Here is a 21538-nt window from a genome sequence, read left to right on the forward strand (position 1 = left end):
AGCCTGCGGTCTTTTTGTTTGTCATGTTGTGCACTGCTTTGTCCCCAGTACCTCAAATAGAACATATATTAATAGTAATCACTCAAAACATATGCATTGAATGAATGAGGGAATGAACAAATGCTGGGTGACAGTGATCAGTCTGTCCTGTGTAGTCCAGCTCTGTATCCAAATATGCAGACCTCGCCTTACCAAATTTTCCCATTAATAATGGTGGTGACACTTTTCATTGAAAAGTGGGCGGATAGATTAAATGTTGGTAAACTGTCCAGTGTTTAGGCCTCATGTAACAGATTAACAAATGGGAGCTTTAATGATGACAGCAATTATCCTGGACGTTTCCTAATGGTCTCTTCTTTCTGTTGTCCAGTTTTGCTTGTTCGCTTCCTTGTTTTCTTATCTGCCTTTAATGTTCTTCTAATAGGCTTTCAGTTGATCTAGAGGTCCTTTCTCTTAACCTGCATTTACCTACAAAATGCCTCATGTTTTACTCTCCTTCTTCACCAGCTAGCTCAGTGGGTCAGAATTCCCATCCTCCACAACAGGAATCATCACTACTTTTTCCTAAACCCCATCTGGAGCCAGACACTATTTTCATAGAACAATAGTACATCTGCTTGTCATTACAGTTCAGCTCCCCTGGCCCCAGCCAGGCTGAACGGGATGCCAAACCCACAATGACTTCTCAGGAAAAGGGATTCTGTCAAAGAGCTCCTCTGTACATTTAAAATAAAATTTGATTTATAAAACCCTCACTAAACAGGTAACTTTTAGAAACAAATCTGTGGTTCTTGAAAGGTAAGGCTTATAGGTTTAAAAATGAGCTATATATACAATATTTGTTCTTATACTGAGCCTTTGCCTGGATAGGAAAGGGGGCAGGAATAAATGTAACTAAAATGTATTGTCTATTTTGTGTCTTAGCACTGTGCTTAGTGCTTTGCAACCTTTATGTTATTTAATTTTCATAACTATCCTCATAAAATAAGGATAATTATCCTTACTTTACAGTGAAAAAATTGAGATTCCAGGATGTTAAGTGATTAGCCTAAGGAATAAAGCTAGTCAGTGGCAGAGCCAAGACAGAAATTCAAGCCTGTCTTCCCGATACAGAATGATATCTCATAATAGAGAATGCTTTATGACATGTAAAACACAATAAAACACATTCTTCCTGTTGGGTTAAATATTTTACCTGATACTTTGGATCACTGGAGGCTGAAACCCTTCTATAGGCAGCAGTGAGAAAACGCTAACATCTTCGGCATGCAGGTGGCTGCAATACTCTGGGGTTGCATAAACTCTTAAGGATCAGTCTGATCCCTTTCTCATTGCAGAAAGCTCCTGATCGCCTGGTGGGGAAATTTTTGATTTAGCTCTTATAGTCATACAGAAAGCACTAAACCTGCTGACTACAAATTAGTCCTCTTTTCCTGGAACTGTGCATGGACAAAGGCATGGAAAGACGATGGCCTCCACCATTCAGAGGTGGGCAAGCAACAGACCAGCTGGGCAGTGGCCCAGGACTCCAGCCTTTTGTAAGTACTATAGCATGATTGAAAGCTCAAATTCCACTGGAAATATAACCTGAGAGTGTAGAAAATTATATTTATCAGGCCTCTAATCGGGGATATATGTGGTGGAAAGGGATGCTTTAATAAGCTGCTTGGGGTAAGGGAAAGAGGCTGCCAAGAGGTGTGATAACATCATGGCTGATGAACCCTCAACTGTGTTCCAGGGAGGTAAGGACAGGATGACAGCAGGGTCTTCTTTGGTAGGGTGAGGTCTGTGTATTTGGATCTAGAGCTGGACTACAGAGAACAGGCTGAGCACTGTCACCCAGCATTTGTTCATTCATTCATTCAGTCAACACATATGTTTTGAGTGATTACTATTAATATATGTTCTATTTGAGGTCCTGGGGATAAATCAGTGCACAAAACAACAAACAAAAAGACTTCAGGCTTTTTTTTGTTGTTGAGGTTTTCATATTTTTTCCAGCTTTATTGCGATCTGCTAAATAAATATTTTAAAATACTTAAACATATCTCATGCCCTCAAAGTAGTTAATTAAGCAAAATACACAATGCTCTTCATATAATAGACTAAAAATGACCAACATAATTTAATCAGCAATGTTTTCAAAATGGTTGAAATTGAAAGACAGGCTATCCCAGGTATCAGAAATGCAAAGGAAACATGAAACTGAGGTGGTAACAGTGGCCCAGGGAGGAGACTGGAATAACTACAGAGCTTTACTTGTTAAGTGATAGGGTTTTGGTAAGATGAGTGTCAAGAGACATGGCCTTGGGCTCATGTGAAAGAAGAGCCAGAACTGAAACTCCTAAATAAAGCTAATATGTGCAAAGTTCCACACCCACAATGAAAGGGACTAAAACATCTGTGCATCAGACCAGGGAGGTGACACATAAGCAAAGGAGCATGTCTCTTCCTAGAGATTTTGGATGAAAAAGAAGAAAAAACCAGGCCTGTCCTTTCTCCAGGTTGGGAGTCCAAATCTATGCCAAAAGATGCTAGAAATTAATACAAAAACTGGTTCCAGACTGACACATAGAAGAAGCAAATCCAAACCATTCTATAGGGCACACAGACTTTATATAGAACACAACCCTGCTGAAGATGAGCTCACAAAACACATGCAGAAATAATCCACCTTGAGAGAGAATGAGTCAGCAGACTTAAAAATGGGAAAGATTGTAGAGTGGGGCAAGATGGCTGAATAGGAATACTCTGGTATGCAGCTCCCAGAAAAATCAACACAGAAGGCAAGTGATTTCCGCATTTTCAGCTGAGGTACCCAGCTCATATCACTGGGACTGGTTAGACAGTGGGTACAGCCCCCTGAGGGTGAGCAGAAGCAGGGGCGTCACCTAACCTGGGAAGCACAAGGGGTTGGCAAACTTCCTACCCTAGCCAAGGGAAGCTGTGAGGGACTGTGCAGTGAGGAATGGTGCCTTCTGGCCCAGATACTACACTTTTCCATGGTCTTCACAACCTGCAGACCAGGAGATTCCCTCAGGTGCCTACACCACCAGGGACCTGGGTTTCAAGGGCAACACTGGGTGTATGTTTGGTAAGACACCAAGCTAGCTGCAGGAGTTTCATTTTTTTTCTTACCCTAGTGGTGCCTGGAACCCCAGAGAGACAGAACTATCACTTCCCTGGAAAGGGAGTTGAAGCCAGAGAGCCAAGCTTTCTCACTCAGCGAGTCCCATTCCCATGGAGCCTGGAAAGCTAAGAACCACTAACTTGAAATTCTTGCTGCCCAGCAAGCTAAAAACCACTGGCTTGAAATACTTGCTGCTAGCACAGCAGCCTGAAATCAACCTGGGACACTCAAGATTGGTTGGGGGTTTTGGCCATTACTGAGGCTTGAGTAGGCAGGTTTTTCCCTCACAGTGTAAACAAAGTCTCAGGGAAGTTTGAACTGGCCAGAGCCCACTGCAGTGACTCAAAGCCACTGTAGCCAGACTACCTCTCTAAATTCCTCCTCTCTGGGCAGGTCCTCTCTGAAAGAAGGGCAGCAGCCCCAGTCAGGGGATTATAGATAAATCTCCCTGAGACAGAGCACCTGGGGGAAGGGGCAGCTGTGGGCACAGCTTCAGCAGATGTTCCTACCTGCTGGCTCTGAAGAGAACAGTGGATCTCCTAGCATAGCACTAGAGCTCTGCTAAGAGACAGACTGCCTCCTCAAGTGGGTCCCTGACTTCTGTGCCTCCTAACTGGGAGATACCTCCCAGAAGGGGTCAATAGACACCACATACAGGAGAGCTCCAGCTGGCAGGTGCCCCTCTGGGACAAAGCTTCCAGAGGAAGGAACAAGCAGCAGTCTTTGCTGTTCAGTCTCTGCTGGTGCAGCCTACCCAGGCAAACAGGGTCAGGAGTAAACCTGCAGCAAACTCCAGCAGACCTGCTGAAGACAGGCCTTCTGACTGTTAAAAGGAAAACTAACAAACAGAAAGGAATAGCGTCAACATCAACAAAAATGAAGTCCATGCAAAATCCCCATCTGAAGGTCACCAACATCAGAAACCGAAGGGAGATAAATCCATGAAGATGAGGAAAAACCAGAGCAAAAAGGCTAAAAATTCCAAAAACCAGAATACCTCTTCTCCTCCAAAGGATCACAACTCCTCACCAGCAAGGGAACAAAACTGGATGAAGAATGAGTATGATGAATTGACAGAAGTAGGCTTCAGAAGGTGGGTAATAACAAATTCCTTCAAGCTAAAGGAGCATGTTCTAACCCAATGCAAAGAAGCTAAAAACATTGAAAAAAGATTAGAGGGACTGTTAACTAGAATAACAAGTTTAGAGAAGAAAATAAATGACTTGATGAAGCTGAGAAACACAGCACGAGAATTTCATGAAGCATACGCAAGTATCAATAGCCAAATTGATTAAGCAGAAGAAAGAATATCATAGATTGAAGATCAACTTAATGAAATAAAGCATGAAGACAAGATTAGAGAAAAAAGAATGAAAAGGAACAAATAAAGCCTCCAAGAAATATGGGACTATGTGAAAAGACCAAACCTACATTTGATTGGTGTACCTGAAAGTGATGAGGAGAATGGAACCAAGTTGGAAAACTCTCTTCAGGATATTATCCAGGAGAACTTCCCCAGCCTAGTGAAACAGGCCAACATTCAAATAGGCTCAAAGAGGAGCCTCAAAGATGAAGGAAGATTTACCAAGACAGTGGAAAGCAAAAAAAAAAAAAAAAAAGCAGGGGTTGCAATTCTAGTCTCAGATAAAACAGACTCTAAACCAACAAAAACCAAAAGAGACAAAGAAGGGTATTACATAATGGTAAAGGGATCAATGCAACAAAAAGAGCTAATTATCCTAAATATATAAGCACCCAATACAGGAGCACCCAGATTCATAAAGCAAATTCTTGGAGACCTACAAAGAGACTTAGATTACTACACAATAATAGTAGGAGACTTTAACACCCCACTCTCAATATTAGACAGATCAATCAGACAGAAAATTAACAAGGATACTTGGGACTTGAACTCAGCTTTGGATCAAGCAGACCTAATAAACATCTACATAACTCTCCACCCCAAATCAACAGAATATATATTCTCCTTAGCACCACATCACACTTATTCTAAAATTGACCACATAATTGAAAGTAAAACACTCTTCAGCAAATGCAAAAGAATGGAAATTAAAACAAACAGTCTCTCAGACCACAGCACAAACAAATTAGAACTCAGGATTAAGAAACTCACTCAAAACTGCACAACTACATAGAAACTGAACAACCTGCTCCTGAATGACTACTGGGTAAATAACAAAACAACGGCAGAAATAAAGAAGTTCTTTGAAATCAATGAGAACAAAGATACAACATGCCAGAATCTCTGGGACAGAGCTAAAGCATGTTCAGAGGGAAATTCATAGCACTAAATGCCCACAGGAGAAAGAAAGAAAAATCTAAAATCCATACCTTAACATCACAATTAAAGGAACTAGAGAAGCAAGAGCAAACACATTCAAAAAGCTAGCAGAAGACAAGAAATAACTAAGATCAGAGCAGATCTGAAGGAGACAGAGACATGAAAAACCCTTTAAAAAATCAATGAAGGCAGGAGCTGTTTTTTTGCAAAGATTGACAAAATAGATAGGTTTCTAGCCACACTAATTAAAAAGAAAAGAGAGAAGAATCAAATAGACACAATAAAAAATGAGAGAAAGGGAATACCACCGCTGATCCCACAGAAATACAAACTACCATCAGAGAATACTATAAACACCTCTATAAAAATAAACTAGAAAACCCAGAAGAAATGGATAAATTCCTATACACATACACCCTCCCAAGACTAAACCAGCAAGAAGTCGAATCCTTGAATAGATGAATAACAAGTTCTGAAATTGAGGCAGTAATTAATGACCTACCAACCAAAAAAAAAAGCCCAGGACCAGACAGATTCACAGCCGAATTCTACCAGAGGTACAAAAAGGAGCTGGTTATTTTCCTTCTGAAACTATTTCAAACAACAGAAAAAGAGGGAATCCTTCCTAACTGATTTTATGAGGCCAACATCATTCTAGTACCAAAACCTGGCAGATATACAACAAAAAAAGAAAATTTCAGGCCAATATCCCTGATGAACATTGATGCAAAAATCCTCAATAAAATACTGGCAAACTGAATCCTGCAGCACATCAAAAAGCTTATCCACCAAGATCAAGTCAGCTTCATCCTGGGATGCAAGGCTGGTTCAACATATGCAAATCAATAAATGTAATCCATCACATAAACAGAACCAATGACCAAAAACCACATGATTATCTCAACAGATGCAGAAAAGGCCTCTAATAAAATTCAACACCCCCTCATGTTAAAATCTCTCCATAAACTAGGTGTTGATGGGGCATATCTTAAAATAGTAAGAGCTATTTATGACAAACCCATGGTCAATATCATACTGAAAGGGCAAAACCTGGAAGCATTCCCTTTGAAAACAAGCACAAGTAGGTTTCTCACCACTCCTATTCAATGCAGTATTGAAAGTTCCGGCCAGGGCAATCAGGCAAGAGAAAGAAATAAAGGTATTCAAATAGGAAGAGAGGAAGTCAAACTGTCTCTGTTTGCAGATGACATGACTGTATATTTAGAAAACCCATTGTCTCAGCCCAAAATCTCCTTAAGCTGATAAGCAACTTTAGCAAGTCTCAGGATACAAAATCAATGTGAAAAAAATCACAAGCATTCCTATACACCAATAACAGAGAGCCAAATCATGCATGAATGCCCATTCACAATTGCTGCAAAGAGAATAAAATACCTAGAATACAACTTACAAGGAATGTGAAGGACCTCTTCAAGGAGAACTACAAACCACTGCTCAAGGAAATAAGAGAGGACACAAACAAATGGAAAAACATTTAATCCTCATGGATAGGAAGAATCAATATCGTGAAAATGGTCATACTGCCCCAAGTAATTTATAGATTCAATACTATTCCCATCAAGCTACCATTGACTTTTGTCACAGAATTAGGGAAAAACGACTCTAAATTTCATATGGAACCAAAAAAGAGCCTATACAGCCAAGACAATCCTAAGCAAAATGAACAAAGCTGGAGTCTTCAGACTACCTAACTTCAAGGTATACTACAAGACTACAGTAACCAAAACAGCATGGTATTGGTACCAAAACAGAGATATAGACCAATGGAACAGAACAGAGGCCTCAGAAATAACACCACACATCTACAACCATCTGATCTTTGACAAACCTGATGAAAACAAGCAATGAGGAAAGGATTCCCTATTTAATAAATGGTGTTGGGAAAACTAGCTAGCCATATGCAGAAAACTGAAACTGGACCCCTTCCTTACACCTTATACAAAATTAACTCAAGATGGATTAAAGACTTAAAGTAAGACCTAAAACCATAAAAACCCTGGAAGAAAACCTAGGCAATACCATTCAGGACATAGGCATAGGTAAAGACTTTATGACTAAAACACCAAAAGTGATGGCAACAAAAGCCAGAATTGACAAATGTGATCTAATTAAACTAAAGAGCTTCTTCACAGCAAAAGAAACTATCATCAGAGTGAACAGGCAACCTACAGAATGGAGAAAAATTTTGCAATCTACCCATCTGCCAAAGGGCTAATATCCAGAATCTACAAGGAACTCAAACAAATTTACAAGAAAAAACAAACAACCCCATCAATAAGTGGGTAAAGATATAACAGACATTTCTCGAAAGAAGACATTTATGTGGTCAACAAACATGAAAAAAAGCTCATCATCACTGGTCATTAGAGAAATATGAGTCAATACCACAATGAGATACTATCTCATACCAGTCAGAATGGTAATCATTAAAAAGTCAGGAAACAACAGATGCTGTAGAGGATGTGGAGAAATAGGAATGCTTTTACACTGTTGGTGGGAGTGTAAATTAGTTCAACCATTGTGGAAGAAAGACAATGTGGTGATTCCTCAAAGATCTAGAACCAGGAATACCCTTTGACCCAATAATCCCATTACTGGGTATATACCCAAAGGATTATAAATCATTCTACTATAAAGACACATGTACACATATGTTTATTACAGCACTGTTTATAATAGCAAAGACTTGGAATCAAGCCAAATGCCCATCAATGATAGACTGGATAAAGAAAATGTGGCACATATATACCATGGAATACTATGTAGCCATAAAAAAGGATGAGTTCATGTCCTTTACAGCAACATGGATGAAGCTAGAAACCATCATTCTCAGCAAACTAATACAGGAACAGAAAACCAAACGCCGTATGTTCTCACTCATAAATGGGAGTTAAGCAATGAGAACACATGGACACAGGGAGGGGAACATCACACACTGGGCCTGTTTGGTGGGTGAGGGTCTAGGGGCAGGATAACATTAGAAATACCTAAAGTAGATGGCAGGTTGATGGGTGCAGCAAACCACCATGGCATATGTGCACCTATGTAACAAACATGCACATTCTGCACATGTATCCCAGAACTTAAGGTATAATATAATTTTTTAAAAATTTGGGGAGAGGACTCAAGATGGCGCTGTGAGAACAACCCAGGATTGGAGCTCTCGTTGAATCCGCAAAGAGGGACATGGATGAATCTGGAGAACGTCATCCTCAGCAAACTGACACAAGAACAGAAAATGAAACACCGCATATTCTCACTCATAGGCGGGTGATGAAAAATGAGAACACATGGACACAGAAAGGGGAGTACTAAACACTGGGGTCTACTGGGGGGAAAAGGGGAGGGCCAGTGGGAGGGGGAGGTGGGGAGGGATAGCCTGGGGAGAAATGCCAAATGTGGGTGAAGGGGAGAAGGAAAGAAAAGCACACTGCCATGTGTGTTCCTACGCAACTGTCTTGCATGCTCTGCTCATGTACCCCAAAACCTAAAATCCAATAAAAAATTAAAAAAAAAAAAAAAAGAAAATAATTTGGGAGGATTGGCAGGCCCAAAGAGTTGAGATAGTAAAATAATCTAGAACAGTCTATAAAAGTAAGAATGTTTTCAAAGATTAAAGAGAGGAATGAATTGAAAATATAAGAAAAATACTGAATACCATGAGGAAAAAGTTAGGAATATTAGTTTTTTGATGTGTTCAATGACTAACCCGTGATGAATGCCAGAATATTTACCTACCTTGAGTGCCCACATGTGTAAGTTTAACTCTGCTTCTATTTTATGATTCTGTGATTCCTGATCACATTTAGAAAAGAACTATTCAGCAACACAAAGGGCAGAATTAGCAGTATTTGATTCATGTTTAAAAAACTAAATTCAATGTATTCATCTTTCCTTTGAATAACAGAGGACATCAAAAAACAAAGACATAGATGATAGCATTTGTCTATTTTGAGTCAGAATGAAGGTTAAGTTTTTAAAACAACTCCCAAAATACAGAGGTTCGAATAAGATACATATTTCTTCCACTCCTAAATAATAGTCAGGCAAGCCTATCTTGGCAGGGCAGCTCTGCTCCAGCAGATCATTCAAGGATCCAGCTTCCTTCCATCTCATTTGTCTACTATGCTGCAAGGCATTTTATTTAATCTGCATGTCAAATCTGGGTCTCAAAAGAGTTTTAGCCTATCAGTCAATCACAACTCTTTGTCCAAGTCCTGTTATTAGCTCACCATTGTTAGTAAAAGAAACACAAAAAAAAATGAGGTGGCATTCTAAATAGAAAAGACTATTCACATACATTAATTGAAATAAAATTTTTAAAGTATGCAATTAAGTGCTTAATTGTAAAGACCTATTTCTAATTCCAGGCCTATATTTTCTTCCACACTCTTCCAACCTGACATTTTCACATGTGATGTTTCCTAAAACTTGTTCCATATGACACCCCCAAGCCAGAAACCTGAAAGTCACACCAAGCCAGAAACCTGAAAGTCACACTGACCTCTCTCTTTCTCTTCCCCGCCACATCAGAATGTCATCCATTTCTACTCATTCTACAAAAAAAATACCCACTCATCTCTCTTCTTGCTTCTTTTCTAGCTCAAGCTCTCATAATAATTTCTTGCAAGGATTACTGCACATATCTTAAAAGCTTCCATTCTCTCTCCCCTTCAAACTATCCTGTATATTGTTTTTTACATGATCTTTCTAAAATAGATTCATCCATCTATCTATTGTCTACTTTGTGCCAAGCACTGTCCTAGGTGTTTGAGATTCAGCAGTAAACAAAACAGATAAAGATGCCTTCATGAAGCTTACATTTTAGTAGAGAGAGACAAAGAATAAACGATATACAAAATAAATGAGTACATTACAAAGTATGTTAGAAGGTTGACCCAACAATCCCATTACTGGGTATATATCCAAAGGATTATAAATCATTCTACTCTAAAGACACATGCACATGTATGTTTATTGCAGCACTATTCACAATAGCAAAGACTTGGAACCAACCCAAATGCTCATCAGTGATAGACTGGATAAAGAAAATGTGGCACATATATACCGTGGAATACTATGCTTCCACACTCCTTTAACATGACACTTCCACATGTGACTCTTCTGCTGTACTGACAGCAGATTATTTGCCAGTTGTGGTGGCTCATTCCTATAATCGCTTGAGGCCAGGAGTTCAAGAATAGATTTTTAGAGGAGGGGATGGAGAGGAAGAGGGAAACATAGAAGTAGGTGGCCGAGTTAGGAAGCTATACTGCAGGCAAGAGATGATGGAGGTTTCTATAAGGGTAATAATGGTATATGGCTCTGTTATAATATATTTTGAAAGCAGATCCAACAGGATTTGGTGTAGGATAATGACAGCAAGACAGAAGTCAAAGATAACATCATGGCATTTGGGGCTAAGAAAAGGAAACATGGAACACAATGCCATTAGCTAAAATGGGAGACTCAGAAAAGAGCTATATGGAGTTTGTGGGTGAGACCAGGAGTTGTGTTTTAGAATCATAAGCTTGAGATGTCTATTTGGCATCTCAGTGAGAATGCCAAGTAAGCAGTTAGATATATAAGCCTGCAGTTCAGGCAGGTCTGACCTGAAGATACGATAAAAAGTGCAGCAATTGCGTATGTGCAGGTACTGCGCTAAGCATTTTACATAGGTAACTCCGTTAATCCTCACAACAACCCCAGGAGGTAGCAGCAAATATTATCACCTCTTATTTCACAGAATGGGAAACTGAACCACATAGAGGTTAAGGAACTTGCCTGAGGTCACAAGAGTAGTTTGTGGAAGAGCCATGATTTGAATCAGGAATGTAAGTGCCAGAATTCATACTTTGAGCCACAACGCTACAGTGCAGGTAATATTAATAAACTTAGGAGTCTTTATCATGTGAATGATATTAGTTATGAGTCCAGGTGAGATCACCAGGGAATATAACCATGAAAAGAGGATGTGAGGAATCTGTTTAAAAGTAACATGGAGTGGATGAAGGGGAGTGGGTGGGAGCATAGATGAAATAAGGTTGGCTCTGAGTAAATAAATACTGAAGCTGGGTAATGGGCACAAGGAGTCTCATTATATTTTGCTGTCTAATATGTGTATGGCTAAAATTTTGCATAACGACCAGGAGAAAACAAAGACAAAGCAATAAGGAGGAACTATCAAAGGAGGCCAACAAAGATTGCCAGTGAAACAGGAAGAAAACCAGGGGCATGCTATCCTGGAAATCCAGGGTCCCAACTGTCTATTGCTGCATAACACACCCCCAAAACTCTATGGCTTAAAAATATAACAGTTATACACAGTATAGAGATTCCTCAAAAAAACTAAAAGTAGAACTGCCATATGATCCAGCAATCCAACTTCTGGGTATATATCCGAAGGGATTGAAATCAGTATGTCAAAGATCTACTCTCATGTTCATCACAGCATTATTCACAGTAACCAAGTTATGGAATCAACCTAAATGTCCATTAACAGATGAATGGATATAGAAAATGTGGTACATATACACAATGGAAAACTATTCAGCCTTAAGAAGGAAATCCTGTCATTTGCAACATGAATGAAACTAGAGGACATTGTGCTAGAGGAAACAAGCCAGGCACAGAAAGACAAAGACTGCATGATCTCATGTACATGTGGAATCTAAAAAAGTCAAACTCATAGAATTAGAAGAGTAGAATGACGGCTACCAGAGGCCGGCCAGGGGTGGAGAGAGGGGAAGTGGAGCTGCCAGTCAAAGGGTATGAAGTATCAGTTATATAGAAGGAATAAGTCTATTGTGCAGCATGACTACTATAGTTAATAATAATGTATTGTATCCTTGAAAATTGCTGAGAGATTTTAAATGTTCATACCACCAAAAAAATAAGTATGTGAGATGACAGATACGTCAATTAGCTTGATTTGATCTATAATATATACATATACCAAAACATCACAGTTGTACTCCCTAAATATTATTTAAATTATTAAAAAATAACAATCATTTATTTTATTCAGAAATCTGCAATTTAAGCAGGGCTCAGCAGGGACCTGTCATCTCTGCTCCTGTGGCATTGGCCATCAGCTGGGGTGACTCTCCTGGGCCTGAGGACACCTCTCTAAGGTGGTTCATGTATGTGGCTGGCAGGCATGGGTGTTCAGCCAGAAAAGGCCTATCTCTATCTTTGGTCAGTCTCCCAATTGACTAAAAATAAGCAGTGCAAATGAGAATTACTTGACCCTTCTTCAGGCATGTGCTTTACTCTCAACTGACAAATGACCCTCAGAGAACACTGAGAAAGATTCCTTTGATGCTAGGACTGTTTCCTTTACAACAATTACAGGAAGTGAGGAGAAAATATTTGTTATTTAGGTCTTAGTCAGTGCCAGGAGAGCCCCCTGAACTTCATAGTTAAAAAAAAAAACAACTCTGAATGTGTTGCTTTTTTTCTAATAAATTTCATTATGTATATTTGAGGCTTAGGATACATTATTGGACACATATAGATAGTAAAATTGTTACTATAGTGAAACCAATACATTTCTATTATCTCACATAGTTACTTTACATGTATGTGACAAGAACAACTAAAATCTACTTATTTAACAAAAATCCCTAAGAGAATATAATTTTATTAACTATAGTCCTCATGTAGTACATCAGATTTCTAAACTTGTTCATCCAATGTATCTGCTAATTTATATCCTTTGACTTACTTCTCTCCATTCTCCCCACCCCCCACCCAGGGTAACCAGTGTTTCATTCTCTATCTCTGTGTATTTGAGCTTGAGCTTTCTTTTTTTTTTTTTTTTTTTTTTAATTCCACACATAAAAGAGAGCACGCAATATTTTTTCTTTCTGTGTCTGGCTTATTTCACTTAGCATAATGCCCTCGAGCTTCAACCACATTGTGGCAAATGGCAGGCTCTCCTTTTTAAAGGCTGAATAACAGTCCAACAACAAATAATATTCTATTGTATATATTTACACACATACACACCACGTTTATATCATGGTATATATACATATATATGCTTCTGTTATGGTATATATATATATATATTTATATTGTGGTGCGTCTGTATATATATATATATATGTATACACACTGTAATTCCTTTATCCATTCGTCCATCGTTTGGTATTTGGGTTGTTTCCGCATCTTGGCTACTGTGAATAATGCTGCAATGAACATGAGAGTACAGATCTCTTTACGAGGTAGTGATTTCATCTCCTTTGGGTATATACCCAGAAGAGGGATTGCTGGATCATATGGTGGTTCTATTTTTAATTTCTTTAGAAACCTCCATACTGTTTTCCATAATGGCTGTACCAAAAGATATCTGAATTTTATGGATACCTTTTAGTCACAGTTCCTTCTTGGAACGTCTCCTTTGTAAAATACTTTAAATAGCTGCAAGAAGATGGGGGAAGAGGGTGAAAATATGCATACAAGTTCTTGTGTCTCTGACAAAGATAAGCAAATAGTAGAGACTAGTTTTTCCCTAATCTTCTCATTCAGGATTCAAAATAGCTCTGTTCATGGGCTTTTCGAAGGTCGTTGCCACGGGCAGGCTAGCAGCTGTTCCTCATCAGCATCCTAAGGTAGTGACTACCATTGAAGCCTATCAGAGTTCATTGAGAGTTTTAACACCGAGACTTATTTCCAAAATGCTTTATACTTCAAATTAGGGAAGAGGTCGGAGTGCCAGGGCTATGTCTCCCCCACCATATGCCTGGCAAATACAGAAGGGTGGGGGCAGATGTTCTCAACTCGCCCGAAGATGCTGAGACAAGTGTGGGTCACCCCACATGCCACTGAACATGCGGACAGAGACCGCTGGGCTGTTGCTGAGGAACCGAGGAGGAAACAATTAAGAAACACATAACGAGTACTGAAAGGCAAGTTTCATCTTTATTTGCCCATTTTTGCTAACTCAAAAGTACAAGGGGTGTCTGAAACCATTAGATGTGACAGAGTACATGTTTTGATCATGGTGCAGTAGTTCTGCATGTTGTATCTTTGCCTGTGTTTTGCTATTTGAGAACAAATTTGAATGAGCTGGCTTGTCTCTGCAGTGAAAGCTCTTAGGGCATCATCCGCAACATGAGCCACTCATTGTTGACCAATGCCATTGGCTAAGACTTGAAGTGTTTCTCCAACACTCAAAGAACTGAGGTCAGTCTCAGAGGCTGGCATCCTTTCACCCTCTGCCTCCCACTGATGTAACTTAGTCAGATCACAAGTGTGCTAACAAGGCAATTGAAAGCAAACTCTTTTTGCCACCAACATAAACACACTCTGAGTTCTTTTTTTCCTTCACAGTTCCCATCACTTATTAGTTTGCCACCATCTTCTTGGCTTCCAGGAGACCTGTCTCCTGATTTTTCTTGATTTCTCTGGTTGCCCTTCCTCATTCTCCTCATAGACTTTTCATCATTTCTTACACCTCCACCTCATCAGACCACTTCTCTCTTCATGCAGCTCTCAGCACCTCATCCTCCCTCGTGGCCTGAGATGATCCTGCTGCCCTGACAGTCCCTGTGGTAATGGAAGCAGTGATCATAGCAGCAGCAGCTACACAGTCAGAGTGACAGTGCCCATGGAAGCTGTGAGTGACAGCATGGCAACATGGTCTTTCATCCTAATTACTGTAGTGGCTTTCTACAACATTCCCTGGTCCACGATCTTGCCCCTTCCTGTTGCATCTTTCACACTGTTGCCAGCGTAATTATTCCAAAATAGAAATTCAATCATGCCACTGCCTACTTTCAATCTTTTAATGGCCCCAGTGTCTTTGGTACCATTAAAATCTAAACTGAGGACAAAAATCTAAATTCTTAATATGATATAAAAGCTTATTCCACCTGGACCTGTCTACCTCGGCGCTCACAGGTGCCCTTCACCATCCCCATCCCAACACCTTGCATTTTGGCACATACACCGTGCCATTTCTCATCTCTGTCCTGGAACCCCTTCTTGCCTCCTACAGGACACCCAGCAATCATGTGTTGTGTCCTTCCAAAAGCAGCTGATGTTTCCTCTTCAGGAAGAAAACTCATTCTTCAGGCTACAGCAGGTGCCCTTCATACATGCTTCCTCTATCACACCACATGACAACAATATTCTTATTTTGCTGTTTATTAATTTCTTCATATCCCTCCTCCCATGTGCCTAGTACTCAACTGCAAGCATGTTTGAGATACTCAGTAAGTATTGCATGAATCAATTATAACTTAACCATGGATCAATATGTATACTGCTTTTCTTTTGTCAGTTCTGACTTGCTTCACTTCCTCAGCTTGCTCCTATTCTAGCAAGAGAGACAGAAAAGTAAGTAGATACTCCTAGTAAAATAACGTCAGAGGATTCATGGGCCCTCTAGGCTCATCCAGAAATCCCATATTAACAACTATAAACAATGAGGAAATAGACACACACAGGACAGATCAGAGAACATCATTCTTTGATAATATATAGTGTCAGAGCCTTGTCAGAGCATTTGCATTTATTTATTTATTTTGAGAGAGACAGGGTCTCACTCTGTTGCTCAGGCTGGAGTGCACTGGCACAACCACAGTGGCACAACCACAGCTCATTGCAGCCTCCAACTCCTGGACTCAAGAGATCCTCCCACTTCAGCCTCCTGATTCTCTGGGACTACAGGTGTACGCACCCCAAGTAGCTGGGACTACAAGTGTACACCCCCACATCTGACTAATTTTTTTAAATTTTTGTAGAGATGGGGGTCTCCGCATGCTGTCCAGGCTGACCTTAAATTCATGGGTTCAAGCATTCTTCCCACCTTGGCCTTCTGAAGCACTAGGATTACAGGTATGAGCCACTGTGCCAGCCCTAGAGCATTTGCTTTATAAATTAAGGCTGAAGACTGCAGAGCCACACCTGCCCTCCAGGCTGGTTTGTAGCCCAGTAGGCAGCACCTTTGGATAAAGTTCACTAAGCCAGTTTTGAATCCACCTAATCAAGGGCATGGTGATATACTTGGTAAAATGCTTTGTGGAAATCCTTTGTTTACTCTTATCTATCAATCTTATATACTTTATAAAAAAAATTACCTCCTAGCTTTTTCTTTCTCTTGACCCAAGAGTCTCTTTCCTGGGGTCCTCTGTGATCCAGTTTCCTTGGGAACTTTCCATCCTGTCTTTCTCATCTTGCCACCTTCAGTTGGTTTCTCTTTTGCTGCTCCCAGCTTTAGTTTCAACAATCTAATTCACAGAGTATGGACCCTCATTTCAGCACCCCACCTTGGCTCTGTTCACCACTTTCTCTACCTTTACTACCATGTTGAGTTTTTTTGCCTCATCTCTCCTACCCCTCCCTAGACCAGGCCTGTAGGATTGGGCGGCCTTTTCCCTCTTCTATTGTGAAAGCACCTGATCTGGTCACCACCCTGTGGTGACCCAGGCAGCAGTCTCTAGTTTACCCTGAAATGTCATCGCCAAAATGCACACTGACTTCATAACTATGACATTGACTATAGTAAGAAAGAGTATGACAGCAACACATAGCACTGGGATCAGGGTTTCTACATCTCATTTCTCTTTGCAATTGGTATGACCTCTGCATAAGTTAACTGGCTTGACTGTTTAGAGCTATAGTTCTTAAGCTTCTTGTGAGCTACAGAACCCCTTAGTCAGATAAAATCTTAGAGCTAGCAAGTAACAGTTAAAATGCTGACTGGTTCTGGCTGATGTGGGTGTAGATGTCCATAGCCCCCTTTGCCTCTCATTCCCATGACCCCTAGGGATTCTGCAGAGCCGGAAGATTTGAGAAGCACTGGGGAAGGGTACAGCATAATGAAGCCCATGTGGCAAGCTCCACACTGTTCAGGTTTTGCACAGGCTAGGTAATATCCCAGAAAGCAATGTGACTTAATGGTTACGTGGATAAATCCTAGGAAAGACTGACAGGTTCAAAGTCCCACTCCCCCAGTCACCAGCTGAGGCTGATTGGACAATTTACTTAACCTCTCTGTGCCTGAGTTTTCTCATCTGTTGGACAGTGATTATAATGGTTCCTGCCCCTTTCTTAAGAAGACTAAATGAGTTTACAGCAGAAAGGGCTTAGAAGAATGCCTAGCTCATCTAGAGAGATAGTAGATAAATGTTTGCTACTATTATCTTCCCAAATCATACACTGTCCTTAAGGAAGACCCGGGGACACAGTGTATGTGACTCAGCACAGCCTTCCATTAACACAGAGCACAGCCTTCCATTACCACTATGTGGTGGGAGCCAGCATAGGCCTCCTCCTACATGGGGTATGGTTCTTTGCAAACTGTGTTTTAGAGTACATGAAGTGGTAGCTCAAGTTCCTAAAAAGGGATATTGACTTCATCCAATAGATTGGCTCCGCAAAGGAGTTTATTTCCCAAAGTTTACTACAGATTTAGGTCAAGTGAAAGATTATACACAGTGCACAGCTTTCAATGGAAATGAACTAGGCCATTTGATTAGACTTGTAAATCTAAGGTTAATTGGGAGTTGAGCATTGCAATTCCAGGAAATAGGTTACTAGGCATGTTTGTATATTTCTGAATCTGTCCCCTGTTTATAGCTGCAAACATATGCCATTAATTTATGATTTTCTTTCTACAGGCTTCACCAGGGTAAACACAAATAGATTAGTCATTAAACCCAGAAGGAATTTGAGAGCAGGGCATAAAATTTAAGAAAGGTTATACCTGAAAAAAAAAATGATGTGAGAAAAACATTAGCTGCTAAATCTTTTGGATAATGCAGTCTTACAGGTTGTTTTTAATAAAACTCACTATATTGTACTTTAATCTGTGATCCTCCAAGCTAAGCTAAGTAACTCCCAAGGGAAGTAGGGTAGACGCCTACGGAGTGTAAATAGATCTTTCTTAGAAAAATCTTTTCTTTCCTGAGTTTGTATTTCCTTTATTACTTTTTGCTCACCAAATCTACAGGGAATGTATAAAGTGTAGATATGGACTCTACTTCCAGAATGGCTACTTTCCTGACTAAAACCTGGAAGGAGAAGGAAGCTTGGAACTGTGATTCTTAAGGCTCAGCCAGAATCAGATCCCTTCTCGGACAACACAGGAAGTGTAGGAATAGCTTTGTCAGCATCTTCACACTCATGCCTCTGATGAAAGAGGAAGGAACTGATAATGCGATAATGATATGGTCCACAACACCTTATCCTCAGTTCCAACATCCCAAAACCCTGCAACCAAAAGTGTTTCACATATTTGACATAAAAACTCCATAGGTGGCAAAACTCTGACCTTTTTGACACGAGGTTCTACATAGTCACCACTTACCTCAGGATGATGATACATATATGTTGTGGTCGAAATGTTAATGTATCTGCCTTTGAGATGCTGACCCAGACTCTACTGGAAATACTACATATGCAATATATAAAATTTTACCTTTATAACATCTGAACAGTTTTCTGAAATTCCAAACCTGTCTGGTGGCCCTGTCCTAAGTGATCTGAGGTGAGAAGAGGTCTGCGAAGAATGGATAGCACTGTGGCTCTGCAGAAGGAAAGCAGCAGCCAATCTATAAGGGTGGTGTGCCTCAGATGAACAGGAACTCAAAGGGAGCTGTCAGGGGCATCCATTTTAGCCTGAGGAGCAGGAAACCAGCACAATGCATGGCAGACCAGTCACCAGCCACACTCCTTAACTGACTGCCCATCCCTGTCTGCAGGCTGAGGCCCAGGTAACCACAGAACAGGAGCTATTGCCACACCTACCTTCCCAGAATCCTTATCTCAAGACCCACAGCATTATTTTTGCAAGCATCTTTCTTCATTTTTTCTTCTCTTTCACCATCTCACTACTTCAGTTTCTCTTTTATTCTTTCAAATTCCACACTACTGTCACTCAGAATTCACTGGTGGTGATGGAAAGTTTAGGAAACCTGAAAAGAGCAAAACAAGTTTCCACCCTGGTTATACTTTTTTTTTTTTTTAATTTCGGATTCAGACTGCCTGGGTTCAAAGCATGACTCTACCACTCCCTAGCTATGTGACTGTAAACAAATTATGTCATCTCTTTTTGCCTCAGTTTCCTTATCCATAAAATAGGGATAATAGTGCCTACCCTATACAGTTGTTGTTAGGATTAAATGAGCTAATATTTTGTGAAGTCCTTAGAAAGTTCTTGGCATATAGTGAGCGCTTTGTAAACATAAGCTTCTATCATTTTTTTTTCTTATTTTTTTATTGCATTTTAGGTTTTGGGGTACATGTGCAGAGCATGCAATACAGTTGCATAGGTACACACATGGCAGTGTGTTCTCTTTGCTTTCACCCCTTCACCCACATTTGGCGTTTCTCCCCAGGCTATCCCTCCCCATCTCCCCCTCCCACTGGCCCTCCCCTTTCCCCCCCAATAGACCCCAGTGTTTAGTACTCCCCTCTCTGTGTCCATGTGTTCTCATTTTTCATCACCCGCCTATGAGTGAGAATATGCGGTGTTTCATTTTCTGTTCTTGTGTCAGTTTGCTGAGAATGATGTTCTCCAGATTCATCCATGTCCCTACAAATGACACGAACTCATCATTTCTGATTGCTGCATAATATTCCATGGTGTATATGTGCCACATTTTCCCAATCCAGTCTATTATCAATGGGCATTTGGGTTGATTCCAGGTCTTTGCTATTGTAAACAGTGCTGCAATGAACATTCCTGTGCATGTGTCCTTACAGTAGAATGATTTATAGTCCTTTGGGTATATACCCAGTAAACTTCTATCATTTTTATGTGTGTCTGTAACTGTCTTCTAAATAAATGTCTTATACTAATGATGTGCTTTTTTTCCCTGTAGAATTCTTTACATCCATTTCTTAAGATGGTTCCATAAGGGCATTTGATGGTCAGTAATTACTTGCTAAAGATGAAGATTAAGGAGAAGACACCAAAGAGAAAGATGCACAATCAAAACCTGAGTAGAAAGTTCCAACATTGCTCTCATGATATTGCCTACTATGACATGCTGGTGGTGTGCACAGTTTCTCCCTCTCCTCTTTCCCCCACTTGCTAATTTGTTTTGAAAGCTAAAAAAAATAAAATGAAAAAGGGGGAAAAAAGAAAAAATGGTAATGACACAGTTGATACATAAATTTGAAATAAAAACTATCAAACAGACCCAAATCTTTGAGATAGTTCATATTATAGTCACATTTTTGTTTTCAGATTACCTATAAACACTAATGTAAATAATGTAATAAACACTGAGAACAGTTAATTCTGCATTTAACTGAAGTCCAATTATTTATGGCAACTAGAAATCTTTCCAATGATATAGCCTTCCCTGACACCCCACAAACTGTCCTAGAAGTTAGGCCTTGGAGTAGATGTCTCCTGACCTTCTCCAGGATATTAAGAAAAACACCTGTCCAAACTGGCATTGTGGACCATCTCTACCAGTGAAATCACAAACTTCATGTACATTTTTAGTGTCCCCAGCTCCGAGTCCGTGGTTGTACTGGGAAGGCTGGGAACCCTGTATACTTATCCACTCCTCTTTCACCTACTCTGACTATGGAATTAACATCAAGACTGATATGATGTTTTTTTCCCCCAGGGTCAGCCCTAAATGGACCAACCCATATCTGTCTCAGTCAAATTCACCTTCACCCCACTTTATCAAAAAAAGTATTCACTAAAAAAAAAGGTCAAACCTAAAGAGAAAAAAAGAATCAGAGCTAAATGTGGGTTTAAAGCTGCAGAGACTTAGATTGAAAAACTGCCAGTTCTTACTGCTCACTTACTCACATGAGGGTTTACAGCTCCTGAAATCATGCCAGGGCTTTGAAAATGAAAGCTTGCAGTTAGAAAACGATGGTTCATGACAGCAAGGATCAGTCATGTGACAGGCCAAGCGTTTTCCGTCATTGCCTTCCTCAATCAGACAGAGCTCAGAAATGGAGGTTAATCGGTCAGATAGCATCCACAGAGGCTGAGGGCAGCAGAATCCAGCTGCAGCAATTAATCATTTAATTGCTTTCTGATTCACTTTAAATGTCTTTTAAAAAGATATTAAAGAAAAACATTATTGAAAGGACATTTTAGACTA

The 21538-nt window shown here is 40.1% G+C and overlaps 1 protein-coding gene across 7 annotated transcripts in view; it reads right to left on the minus strand.

Annotated features, from left to right (window-relative positions):
• Positions 1 to 21538, minus strand: part of LOC144581750 (uncharacterized) — a 259124-nt gene that overhangs the window by 35460 nt on the left and 202126 nt on the right. Inside the window, exon 4 of one of the 7 annotated variants that reach the window (XR_013532898.1) lies at positions 19840 to 19998. The exons of the other annotated variants lie outside the window; for them this stretch is intronic. The gene's annotated coding sequence lies outside the window, so the exon portion shown is untranslated. Of the gene's footprint in view, positions 1 to 19839; positions 19999 to 21538 lie in introns of those variants that run through there. 7 annotated transcript variants of the gene reach the window in all.

The sequence above is a fragment of the Callithrix jacchus genome, chromosome 3, assembly GCF_049354715.1.
Source record: "Callithrix jacchus isolate 240 chromosome 3, calJac240_pri, whole genome shotgun sequence".
NCBI lineage: Eukaryota > Metazoa > Chordata > Mammalia > Primates > Cebidae > Callithrix > Callithrix jacchus.